At 38.3% G+C, this 12,176-nt stretch overlaps 1 protein-coding gene across 2 annotated transcripts in view; it reads right to left on the reverse strand.

The window, feature by feature from the left end:
* Nucleotides 1–12,176, reverse strand: part of LOC124162464 (electron transfer flavoprotein-ubiquinone oxidoreductase, mitochondrial) — a 192,165-nt gene that overhangs the window by 25,303 nt on the left and 154,686 nt on the right. The gene's annotated exons all lie outside the window — the stretch shown is intronic.

Here is a 12,176-nt window from a genome sequence, read left to right on the forward strand (position 1 = left end):
AGAATATAAATTGAAGTGGAAGAGATTAATAGGCATATTCATTCAGAAAAGATAAATGCAATGGTATTGTGTAAATGCAAAGAAGATGAAGATTAGATACACGCTTTTCACTCAAATTTCACCCGATTTAACCATTACGGCAGGCTTACTAGGGTATCCAATTCGACATCAGGGGTGAAGACTTAGGTAAATATTTAATAACCCTGACTCTGATCAGGTATTAAAATATTCATAAAATCTAAATGGAAAAACTAAGACGATACTCATTCGCCGTTTATACTCTGGTTTATACATGCAGTCGTTTATACTAAAAACTGGTAACATACATTTTGAGCAATACTAAAACTAAATAGTGGTAATTTACATCTGATTAAAACATAATATTTGATGGATTTAGATTAATACGTTTCAAAATCTAATTTCTCCATTAATTTTTTAAAAAATATAATAAGGTTCACAAAGCGAGGCATCCCAATCGCATTTAGGGACGGCATGGCGTCTTTCCCGTCCTATTCGTCTTTAACTCTGACCAACGAGGATCTTAGCCTACACTATCAACAAGACAAAGCTAAAAAGACAGAAAACCTCCTGATCAGGGCATGCCTCTATTACATACCTCAACCACTACAAAACTTAGCGGCAAATTCAAAGATATAGCTATCATCGTCAGACAACAATCCTGGTTTTGGTTCGATGCGCCACTTTAATCACATCTCTTATCAGCAAACTTTGGCACGATTACCTGTACCATTGCTAACTATTTACAACTACAACCTGTATTATTTTCTTAAGTTTTAAGTACTTCCTCTCAGAATCACTTTAAATCACAATCGTTGCGGTCCCTATTTAGGAAAATCATGTTTTCATGTCTTCATGTAACGGAAAATTTGGGTAATTCATATAGGTATATGTATATTTCAAAAAACTCACTTAGTGGCAAGCCACGCAATTAATGCAGCAGTCGGGTAAGTCTCCGGTACAGGAAAAAAAGTCATGTTAAACAGCAATCTTTAAGATATATATTTCTTATCTAAAGCATTACTCCACAGCTATAAAAGCAAGATACAAATCAACCATTTACGTGCGGTGTGGACCCAACTCAAACGAAATCAAGCAGAAATTTTACCTTGCATCAACTTCTATGCCACCCCTTAATGCCAGAAATAGTACGATGGTCAATATCAGGCTTCGCCTAAATTACTAATTAATAAGTAAATATGCACATAGAAAATAAAATAACGTCAATTCTCTATTGCCCACAGCGCATTTCCAAAATGCAAGCCTTTTGCCGGCAATTAAAGAGGGTACGGGAAGCTGCGCACTTCGCACTGCGCAGTTAATTCAGTCGGCGCATTTTCCGCAACGTCACTGGATGTACTACACACAAGAAAATATCCAATTCGTGACGTTACTAAATAATGATAACTCTCCTCAAACCACGTGGAAAGGAGATGATACAACGTGATGTTTCAGCCATCGGATGACGCCTACAATGACGTCACGGGGGAGAGCCAATGAAAAACACACTTTCCGGGCTTTCGCAGAATCTGAAAAGCACTCAAATCGGAACCACTGAGCCGAAGAGAATTCATTTTCGGTTGCGCTCATACCCTCTGCAGTAGTATGTGCTTCACGGGAATTCCACTGTTTAACGTTTTCACCGGGTCGACGAGGAAAAGATCGATTTGCTTATGCCAAAGCGTCCGTTCACCCATTCCCTCCATCTCTCTCCTTTTTTTCACCAGAGGGTTCCTACTTGACTGCTCTCGAAGACGATTAAACGGTGTACGCGAGGGATTCGCACAAAAAGGACCCTCACGAGAGTATTTGCAAACAGGTCGGAGAACTCGAAGCCAACGAGAGCTGAACGGGATTAAAAGCAGAAGAGGCCAAGTACAATAGTTGCAAAACTTTATCCCATTAGCGATCCCCGAGCAAAAGGAGTCCTCTTCATCTCGCAGCGGAAGATAAACTAATTCCTGCACAAGTAGTTTCAGGAGGGGGGGCATTCGTAGCTCTTCTGGAAGACATTCGCACAATCATTAGGTCGATTCTGCATCCAGCGAGGTACAATGCTCTAAGTATCCATGCTAAAAGCCTTTTCAGACAATGGCTCGTATTAGCTTAACTAAGTATTCCCCCGCTCAAGACAAACTTTTTCTTGAGAAAATACCATTGAGAAGATAGTATTACACGATTGCAAGAATGAATATATTACGCACAATTTCTATACTACTGCCAAATTTTTCAAGCGCAAGAAAACTAAACGTGAAAAAAGAGCAAAAAAAGAGAGGAAAAAAGGATGGTGCAAGTGAATCTTGGTCAGTTATGTACAGCTAAACTAGAGAAAATATCTAAAACAGTGTTATCAAAAAGAATGATGTTCTTTTGAACATGGTTTTAATAAGAGCAAAATAACTTAAAGTTGACGATTTTTATTTTTCAAATTCGCCGCATCAAACAGTTTTTTGAATGTAATTAATAAATTACAATATGTGCACCGTTAGTCGCACGGCAATAGAGAGACCCTGCGTCGACATTAGTCTAATTCAACCTAAAATTGCGAAGGGGATCACGGCCTAATGTGTCATCCGACATCAAAACACCTCAAAGCCGCATGCAAACGATAATAACAAGTGGGCACCCTCATTAATGATATACTCAAAGAAATAATGCCAAGATAACCCAGAAACACCAAATCATATAAAAAATCCAATGTGATACATTTTCACAGAAAAAGCCTATCTACAACCGTAATCATGCATTTTCAAGTAGCAGCAGAAATAAATATATTTTAATAAGATGCTAGAGTAAGTTTTAATTTCATTCTCTCAAATAATAAACAATATCATGCGTATGATATTGGGCGAGTGAACGCATGCTTTCTTCAACTAAATTCATTTCAATTTAATACAATTACGCGTAAAGGTTTAAAGAACAAATCCTTCGCCAACCGGAATTATATTTTCAATTTAGAGAGCGATTTTACAATATAGATATTACAAATCTAGGAAAAGCTAATAAAATACCAGAAGATAGGATTTTTTTACTTTCATTGAACTTAATATGCGCATTAGGAATTAAACTCATAAAACCACGTGAGCAAAAGTAAAGAAATGGAAGCAAGTATGCAAGGGTGATTCATATTATAAAATATCAAAAGATATATGGATATCAATACACTACATCCTCATACCCCTCCGCGGGCTACAACAATTACCCAAAGAGCACTTTTACAAGTTTCTACAATGAATATTTAACAGATTTTTCCAATAAATAATGAAAAATAGTTCCGTATCCACATTTGATTCTATTTGATGAGCGACATAGTTACTTACTATTTATTCTACTTCCGGGCGCCCACTAAATCTTTAGTTCCCTTACTGAATTTTCTATGCGAGTTTTTAAAACATAATGACTTATATAATACATTTTCACAGTGCTAGGTATATTTTGAGCGAAATTCCAATGTATTACCCACACCTTTGACCTTCTCTACTTCTTTCAAAGCTAAAATAGATACGGAAGATGAAATACATGCGAATTAGAGAAGCCGCTTCAAATTTTAACAATCATTAGCATCCCCAAAAATCGTTAATCGTTGAGATGCTCATTATATCCAATCAATTTACTGAGTATGTTATTCACTGTCATAGTCCAAAAATTTTTCCGAAATCTTACTTCAATACTAACGCTTTTTTGAAATATAGAAATACGTTCACTACTTAAAAATGGATATAGGGAAAATCTTCACTAGAGTATATTAACGTTATCATAACTCAACCGACTACTTACTCCGTTTGCAAATACATCAGGTGTTACTCCACTGCGTTTTTACATGTAAGTCGTATTTATATGGAATTAAATGGGGGTAAAAATTGAAAATGTTGAAAAGAAATCCAATAGCGATATCTTTTCCACTTACGACAAAAATCTCTGAATGAACACGAGTTGTGTGAAAAGCGGCAACGAAAACGAAATGGCACGGAGAGCATCATGAACATTATAAGGCGAAGAAAACTGTCAATATTGATTTCAACAACTTTGTTCTCTTTTCTTTTACAAAAACCTTATACAGATCACCATATCCAAGTTTACCACATGTAATGCTTTATATTTGCAGCCATTATGAATTTCCACATTGAAATTCGAACCCAAAAAGCAAAAATTAAAGCATATTTCTACTACAATATAATGATACCGGTTTAATTATCATAGTTATTTTTTTCTCACTTGCCTCGGAAAAGAAAAACAAGAATCGCATTGCTTGATACAATGACAGACAAAACTAATAAGTAACTAACAATGTTAACGCATGAAATGGTGGGCGAGGATACATGACTGCGTCAATACATATTTTAAAGACCAAGCACGGCATATACGAAGCCCCGCACTTAATAAAAAAACACATTTCCCGCCGATAAACCACTGAAATAACCACAATAACAAATTTTCAAAAGTAGATAGAGTAATTTCATTTTCATGAAAACCCAGATAAAATTTGATTTTCACACGAATGGAAAATTTCCATGTTTTCATAACAAATAGTCAATACCAACATTTACGACTAACACGATAATCATAACCAGAGATGGAAATACCTCGGGTACTACCCAGCCAGACAGTATATTATCACGCATTTGAAAATACCCCAAAGGTACGAGCACAACAACATTTTTCCTCGATACGCAACCTAACGACTCACACAAAATTACAAGGATATCATGAAAACCAACGGGATAACGGAAGAGAAGATAAGGCAGAGGACATGGAGCGGCTTAAAAGTGATGGCGGGCGATGAAAACTTCGCGTCGCGTTACGACGCCTTTCTCTTCGACATCCCAAAACAATGAGGCTGAAAGCGTGTTGCGTGAGGGGGAAGTTTGGAGGCGACCTCAACATGAGCCACGTCCTATCCCAAGGAAAAGCTCAGAGAGGACGCGAAGAGAGAGAGGAGAAAGGCAAGGCGGACGAGAGGGAGAATCAGAGGTAGACGCAGCAGGCGGGTGTATACACACGGGTGGTGCTCGGAAGAGTGAGACGGACTCGCCTGCAGATGGCAGCACCTACTGGGGTGTGCGTCTGGAGGAGGATGGGAGCGAGGGAGGGGAAGCGTAAGAAAAAGGGGGAGGGAAGTAGGGGGAATGAAAGAGGCAAAAAATATATATATCTCGCCGAGGAAGGGGGAATGTAAGGAGGGAGGGGAAGTAAAATAAAGGGATCTCGAAATTGTATGAGGCACGCCTTGACGAAATCACCTCCATACACTAAGCGTCCTTAAATACGGCTGATCCTTAGCAAAAAAAAAACACCAATCCTTAGATAAAACTATTCTAAAAAACTAAACAATGAAATTTCCAGGGTATCCTCTTCTAATGAATTACTTAGAACGACAAGACGAGTAAAACAACACAGGTTGTATGCCAAGCATTTGAATAACAATTAAACTCATTGGGATAAAAAATATAACATAATAATGGTTTATATTCGTAATTAAATCACGAGTCGGTCTCTATCAATTCAAAGATCGTAGCACTTTTCCACGTAATTTTTACTGCGTACAACGCGTTTCGGCTCACAGAGCCATCATCGGGTACAAGACGTTGTACGCAGTAAAAATTTCTGTGGAAAAGTGCTACGATGTTTTATTTATTTAAAAAAGTCTAACTTCCACCAATTGAAGCCTAAATCTGTTGCCAAGGCGATAGAGCGACTTCACTGTCGTCGCTAGTGAAATACGCTCTTGGCGAATGTTTACATTCGCTATATGCTCGCGAGGCAGAACGAGAATAACTTTTTTGTCGCCAGAGGGATGAAGCGAAGCTTTTCTGGCGAAATAGCTAGCGAATGAAAATGAGAATACGAATTCAGTCACCGCTCGCCAATCTTTTCGACAAATCCTATATCCTATATATATCGGCTATAGCCAGAAAGAACCAGAATCAGGCCCCTGGAGGAAGATGGGGAGACGTAAGGAAGGGGAGGAGGGGAAGTAGGGGGAATGAAAGACGCAAAAATATATCTCTACGGGAAAAGGGGGAATTTAAGTAGGGGAAGTAAAATAAAGGGATATTGCATGTGTACAGTACGCCTTAACGAACTCTCTTCCCCAAACTAGACGGCCTAATACCTACATGGCTACCACATAAAAAAACTACCCTATCCTTCGCGCACACTATTCTAAAGACCATTTTACACGAGGCACGTCATTGCGCAATCTGACGTATAAACAAAGGAGCACCCAAAATTGCGTCGTGTGAAGCGGTGAATTGCTAAGACGCATGCGAGAATGCATGGATTTGAGATGGCAAAATAGCCTCTGTTCTAATTTCGTTCGTGCCTTTGCGCAATTGTACACCATATTGAGTAAAGGCCGTTTTACGTGGGGCACTTCATTGCGCAATCTAACGTATGTACGAAGGCGCAGTCAAAATTGCGTCGTGTAAAGCGGTAAATTGCTAGAAAGCATGCGAGAATGGATGGATGCGAGATGGCAAAACCCCCTACTCTAATTCCGAGTTCCCATTCACCCCATTACAAAAATGTTTTCAGTATTAGCCTGAGCAATGCATGCCCCTTGTAAAGCGGCCTTAAAATACTAAACTTAAACGCTAGTAAATTTCGGAATATCTTCTAAAGGTGTATGAAAGCGAAGGAGGGGAAACGTAATAAAAAGGGGGAGGGGAAGTAGGGGGAATGTAAGACGCAAAAAATAAATATCTCCACGGGAAAATGGGAAATACGTAAGTAGGGGAGTTAAAATAAAGGGATCCAGATATTGCATGCAGTACGTCATAACAAACTCTCCTCCCTACACTAAACGGCCTTATACACGGCCGACCCTTAAAAAAAGAAACAAGACCTGTGCTTTAATCTAATGTATATGAACTCAAATTTCTGACATTGCAGCACTGCAAACAAAGCTTCGCCAAAAGACGGGATACACCAGCTGTCCAAGGACACCGAGATAAAAGTGAATGACAACACGGTGAGACTTCATCAATGAACAAAAACAACATTTTTTACACGGCGGTCTACGTGGGGTTTTACCGGTTTCCCTCACGTCTTGGACGAATGTCGGACCAACAGTAATCCCTGAGGAAAAGAGTTCCAGCCTTTTTTATTTTCACCATATCTGCTATAAGCTCGCAAACAATGTATAAACAATAACAATTTGTGACATGCCCTGAAGAGAAAAAGTTTTTCTAAAACGGGGACCTTACTGTGAATATATATAATAGTACCTATGTAAATATGTGCATTTAAAACTGCCGTATAGAAAAAAATACTTATCCTTTAATAATTAGCCTGTAATGATACTATTGCTGAATAAAAAAATGTGTGGCTATTTTGCTCATGCGCATGACATGGATGGTACCCTACCTAGAATTAATAAAGTGATAGAGTTTTTTCATTTAATATGAATGATAAACATACTGTGACGAGGAGTATGGAAACTAATTATTTTTTAAACCTTTCATGTCATGGGGAGCTTGCAATGGAATAAATATACACTTTGCCGCGGTGTACTTTTTGGTGCTCTTTAGTGGAGTTATTAATCATCACAATAAAGTTAATTCGTTACGAGTGCATTTTTCGTCTAATATAACGATCCGTTTAGTAGAAGTTTTTGCAGGAATTATTTGATTTTCCTCAACGCTCATTTCCTTGCAATCTTTGTGAAAAGGATTCCTTTTCCCTAGATTCCGAAGAAATGAAAATTGCATAAGATGGCCTCTCAGTCAAAAGTTTGTTCACCATTTTTCTCATACTTCACGTCGGAGACCTCGCAAGTGTTCCCATTACTGGGCTTCATGAGACTCAAGTTAGCGAAAGGAAACCAAAAACCATAGCATAGTAGAAAGCGGAGGGAGGAAGTTCAGTGTGTTCGATAATGCACCTGGATTTTGCGGCACTAATCTCTCATTGGTCGGGTGACCATTCGATAGGTATCCAGAGGTTGAAATAGTGAATTCCCGGACATTTTCCCTGAGCCCAATTCCATAATGACCGTTTTACCTAAAAAAGTTTTTACCGAACACCTTTTCTACGCAATGTACGGCAAAGATCATTTTCCCTTACGTGTTTTCTAAAACTTTTCAAGCTGACATTCCGGATGAAATGGAACCATTGATACCTTGTTCCATAGTGGAATCAGTAGGATGCGACTTTGAACGGACAGCTCTGAGCCTACAATATAAGCAAGGGTCGGTACAAACTGTTTCACCTGGTAGTTGGTAAAAATAAACTACTCAGATTTATATTCAGCTCTAAATGAATTCCAAAAAGACGAAACTGACACAGAGATCCAAATTGTAGATCTTGGTTTGGGGAAGTCACCATAGCAGCACACAAAAATAAATGGTCAAAGATGAAAGAGCAAATAATAAATATTGTTGAAAAATACGAAAAGCCGCTGAAGTATCTTCAGGCGATTGTCCATGAGATTATTTTGTAATTTCTTCGATTTTTTAATAAATGTTCTGTTTTTAAAAATAAGTAGTACTCACAAAACGACGCGAAGGACACGTTGAACTCAACCAGAAGTAGCATTACGGGGTTCGGGAGCATGAGGTACACCAATGTACCACCATTAGTCGCAATCTGTGCAGCTGCATGGACAGGCATAGCAGACAAACAAACAGACACACTCTTTTAATTTATTAAAAATTAATACATTAGGATTTTGAAGCATTACGAAAATGTTGTTTTTTTTAGTCATTAGGGAATTAGGATTAGGTAAAATTTCCGGTAACGAAATTAGTGCGCCCGTCCAAAATGCAAGAAACGGCTGGCGTTTTAGATGGGTTGGTGGGGGTTTTTGGGAGGACCGCCGAGACTTTGGGAGGGGGATGAGAATGGGTCTGCATCATTGATTTATGTGAAGTACGGAGGAGGCAAGAGGAACGAACGAGTGAGGCAGACGGGCTTCTGCAACGGCTCCCACCGGAACGATTTCACGGAACTTGATCGTTCATGGTTGTTAATGAAATACCCAAGAGTTACTTTCAGTGATATTACTTCTCCTCTTGTTCTTTTCTTTTTTTGCAAGTCTGCAGTCATTGTTGAAAGTGCTGCGTTCTTCCTCTCTCCAAAAAATGCTTTCATTTCGATTTCACTCGTGTTTGCCGCGTCATATCTGGTGTCTGAAAGGAGACGATTAATGCGGATTTTTTGAAAACTCTGCATTCGTAATTTGGATGGTGGATCAGGTCCAGGAGATTGATACGTTTATTGTTCCCAAAACAAGTTTGTGTTCTTCTCAACCGAAGTGTGATATGCAACCTATCTATATCCTTTTCCCGCATCGCAAGGAATATTAGACTTATTACTTTTTAGAATATTTTATTCCCGCTAGCTTGTAAGATCTATCTTTAGGAAGATAGCCTCGGTGCAAAGAATCAAATGCTCTCTTTCTTATGTAAACTTGATACTGATAGCGCTGAATTGTACTTACTAGTCGTATATATTTTGATCCATTGTTTTCTATTTTCAATAAGTATATTAACTTTACCATTCTGCGTCATTGGTCTAATTAGAATATGCGACTGTTTTGAGATGTCATATTGGCAACGGTAAACATCAAACGGAGTTTGAAGGACCAATAATTGTGGGCTCATATTGCAATTGTTTCTTACGCTTGACAGGATCTAGTAATATCTCTATTTCTATCTCTCTACCACTTTCTCTCACCCTAACAGTTTCCTAAGTAACAATCTATATTTTCCGTTTTAATTTTCTATTCTTAGTTCTGAAAAATATTCCCTAAGTGCACAAAATGATTTTTCCCTCCGTTTTATCAGTAAGGTATGGAAATTCAGTGAGGAAAAAATCTTCTGCTGTGGAGAGTTTCATTTCATTGTACTTGTTGGCGGATCGTTATAGTTATGTTAAATCGTCACCATGCATACGATCTACCTCGTCCGCTATTCCTGAAATACTACTAACTGTGATTAAATGAGGTCTGTTGGGTATGCGAAGAAGGGTACGGGTAAAACAGGGTTACAAATGGAACGCCGAGTAATTTTCAATTATGAGAGCTGTGAAGCGGTAGCGGTGAAGAAGTTTTTAATAATATTGGAGTATTGTCTTCCGTGATATTTTGACAAACACGGTATTTTCCCTTTAATAATGATTTGCTATTCATTAAAGTTTATTTTTTACTATTTAGAATTTGTAAAAGAAATAAGAAAATATTGTATTTGACTTTCCTGGGACTGCGACGCTACTAAATCAGTAAATCCAGTAACCCTTAACAGATATTCTTAAATAGCGCAACCAAAAATATTTATACCATTTATCCTCAATTCAGCTGATTTAAACTTTCAAGTTCTTCCAACACTACTAGTATACAGTTTCCACGAACATGAAGTTCGTCAAAGTTAAAACTTGCGCACATAGAACACATTCGTGAGTCTTTCTGCGTAGAAAAAAACTGCTTTCAGTTACCTTTGTTTCCTGACTGTCTTTTCCCCTTGCAAACAAAGTTACTAGTTGTTTCGTAATTATACTCATATCAGTAATGACTAATGTTTAAAAGGTATTCCTTGTTATTCTGTTCGGAAACTTAACCTTCAAATATTACTTTTGTTCGACAAAATAGAAACGTTAGCGATTAATATACAATAATGAATGTTACTTCAGCACTGATTTTCCTTTTAGGCATCCCAGCTTTCTTATTAACTTATAGTAATAAATTCAAAATTTTAGATTGTTTTGTCGAAAGCAATAAATTTACTCTAATTTACTTTATTCAATCGATTGACCAACGTGTCCCACTACAATCAACATCATCACCGTAACAGGAAGTCAACAACACGCAACTAAAATTGCACCAGGGTAATAATATTTTTCTTCGTTCTCCTCAATCTTTAAATTTAATAAAATGTAACTTTTTTTATTCGATTGTCCAACTTTTCTTACTAAAACCAACAAAAAATCGTAACAGAATATCAACAAAATGAAATCTTCAGCATAGAAATAATCACATAATTTTTCTCCGGTCTCCTTAATCTTTGTTTCCTTTACCCCGTAACTCTTTTTACCTCTCTCCCTTTTATACTTTTCTCTCCACCCTCATTCGCGCAGCACTAGCACATGAGCAAAGAGCAAACATGGATTTCCTTCACAACTCCCTTTCTGCAAGGGTCTGGTCTACCGTCGGTCGGTGCCTCCCCCAAACCCTTGCCACTCTTACCCCCTCTCTCTCTCTCTCCCTCTCCTGAGAACGAAGGGAATGTAGGGAATGAGGGGCCTTCCTCCCAAGGTCCTGCCAATACCCCTCCTTCTACAGCCTCCCCTTCATCTACAGTCACGACTCAGCCACCCCTCTGCCCAACGAAAACCAACCCGCCTTCACCAGTCAATGATCATCTCTCTCCGCAGCTCCAAACAAAGGATTACGAAGGTAAGTAGTATTGCTGCGCTGCGAGACGTTTCTTTCTTCTCCTGCGGTAAGTATCGACACTTTCGTGTGGAATGGTACTTTTGAACACCCCCGGATGAGCGATAGTTCAGCGAGTTTACACGGCGAAAACTAGAAGAATTTTAGGGCACAGGCAATCTGTACAGGCCAGGATGAAAACAACCTCCCCGAGCCGCAGGTGCTTGTTGGCAGTAGCCTTTAAGAAAACCATAATTGTATCCACAACATGATTTGCAAATTTCAGTGCGTGGTAATGAGAATCGCTATCAACATTTCAAAAATAATACAATTCTACTCGCCAATAAGATATGAACACTTTACTAAATGCAAACATATTTTCCACTAGCACAACTAAGAGCATGGATATGCTACACAAACTACTTTATTTGTAAATAACGACCCAAAAAACACGAAATTTCAATTTTAATGATTTTTAAATCAAGATATTAATATTAAAAATAATTAATTTAATAGAAAAGACGTGATCTCATCACAACGACAGATTTTAACGATTAATCTCACTCTAAGATGATGAGCACAAGGCTTAATGACCTGGCTTCCAACTAAGCTTCCAATACTAGAGTAGACGAATGAGCCTATGACCTAGTGAACTCGGGGTGCAAGACAAAAGTTTTTCTGTGAACGAAAAGCCCAAGTTCAAGGTCATGCGAAGTCGATTATCTCCGGTTGCATAATCTATGCAGTACTACTCTACTTCGCAAGTTATGCTGCAGAACAACATCTTTAGAAT

Source organism: Ischnura elegans, chromosome 7, assembly GCF_921293095.1.
Source record: "Ischnura elegans chromosome 7, ioIscEleg1.1, whole genome shotgun sequence".
In the NCBI taxonomy this organism is placed as follows: domain Eukaryota; kingdom Metazoa; phylum Arthropoda; class Insecta; order Odonata; family Coenagrionidae; genus Ischnura; species Ischnura elegans.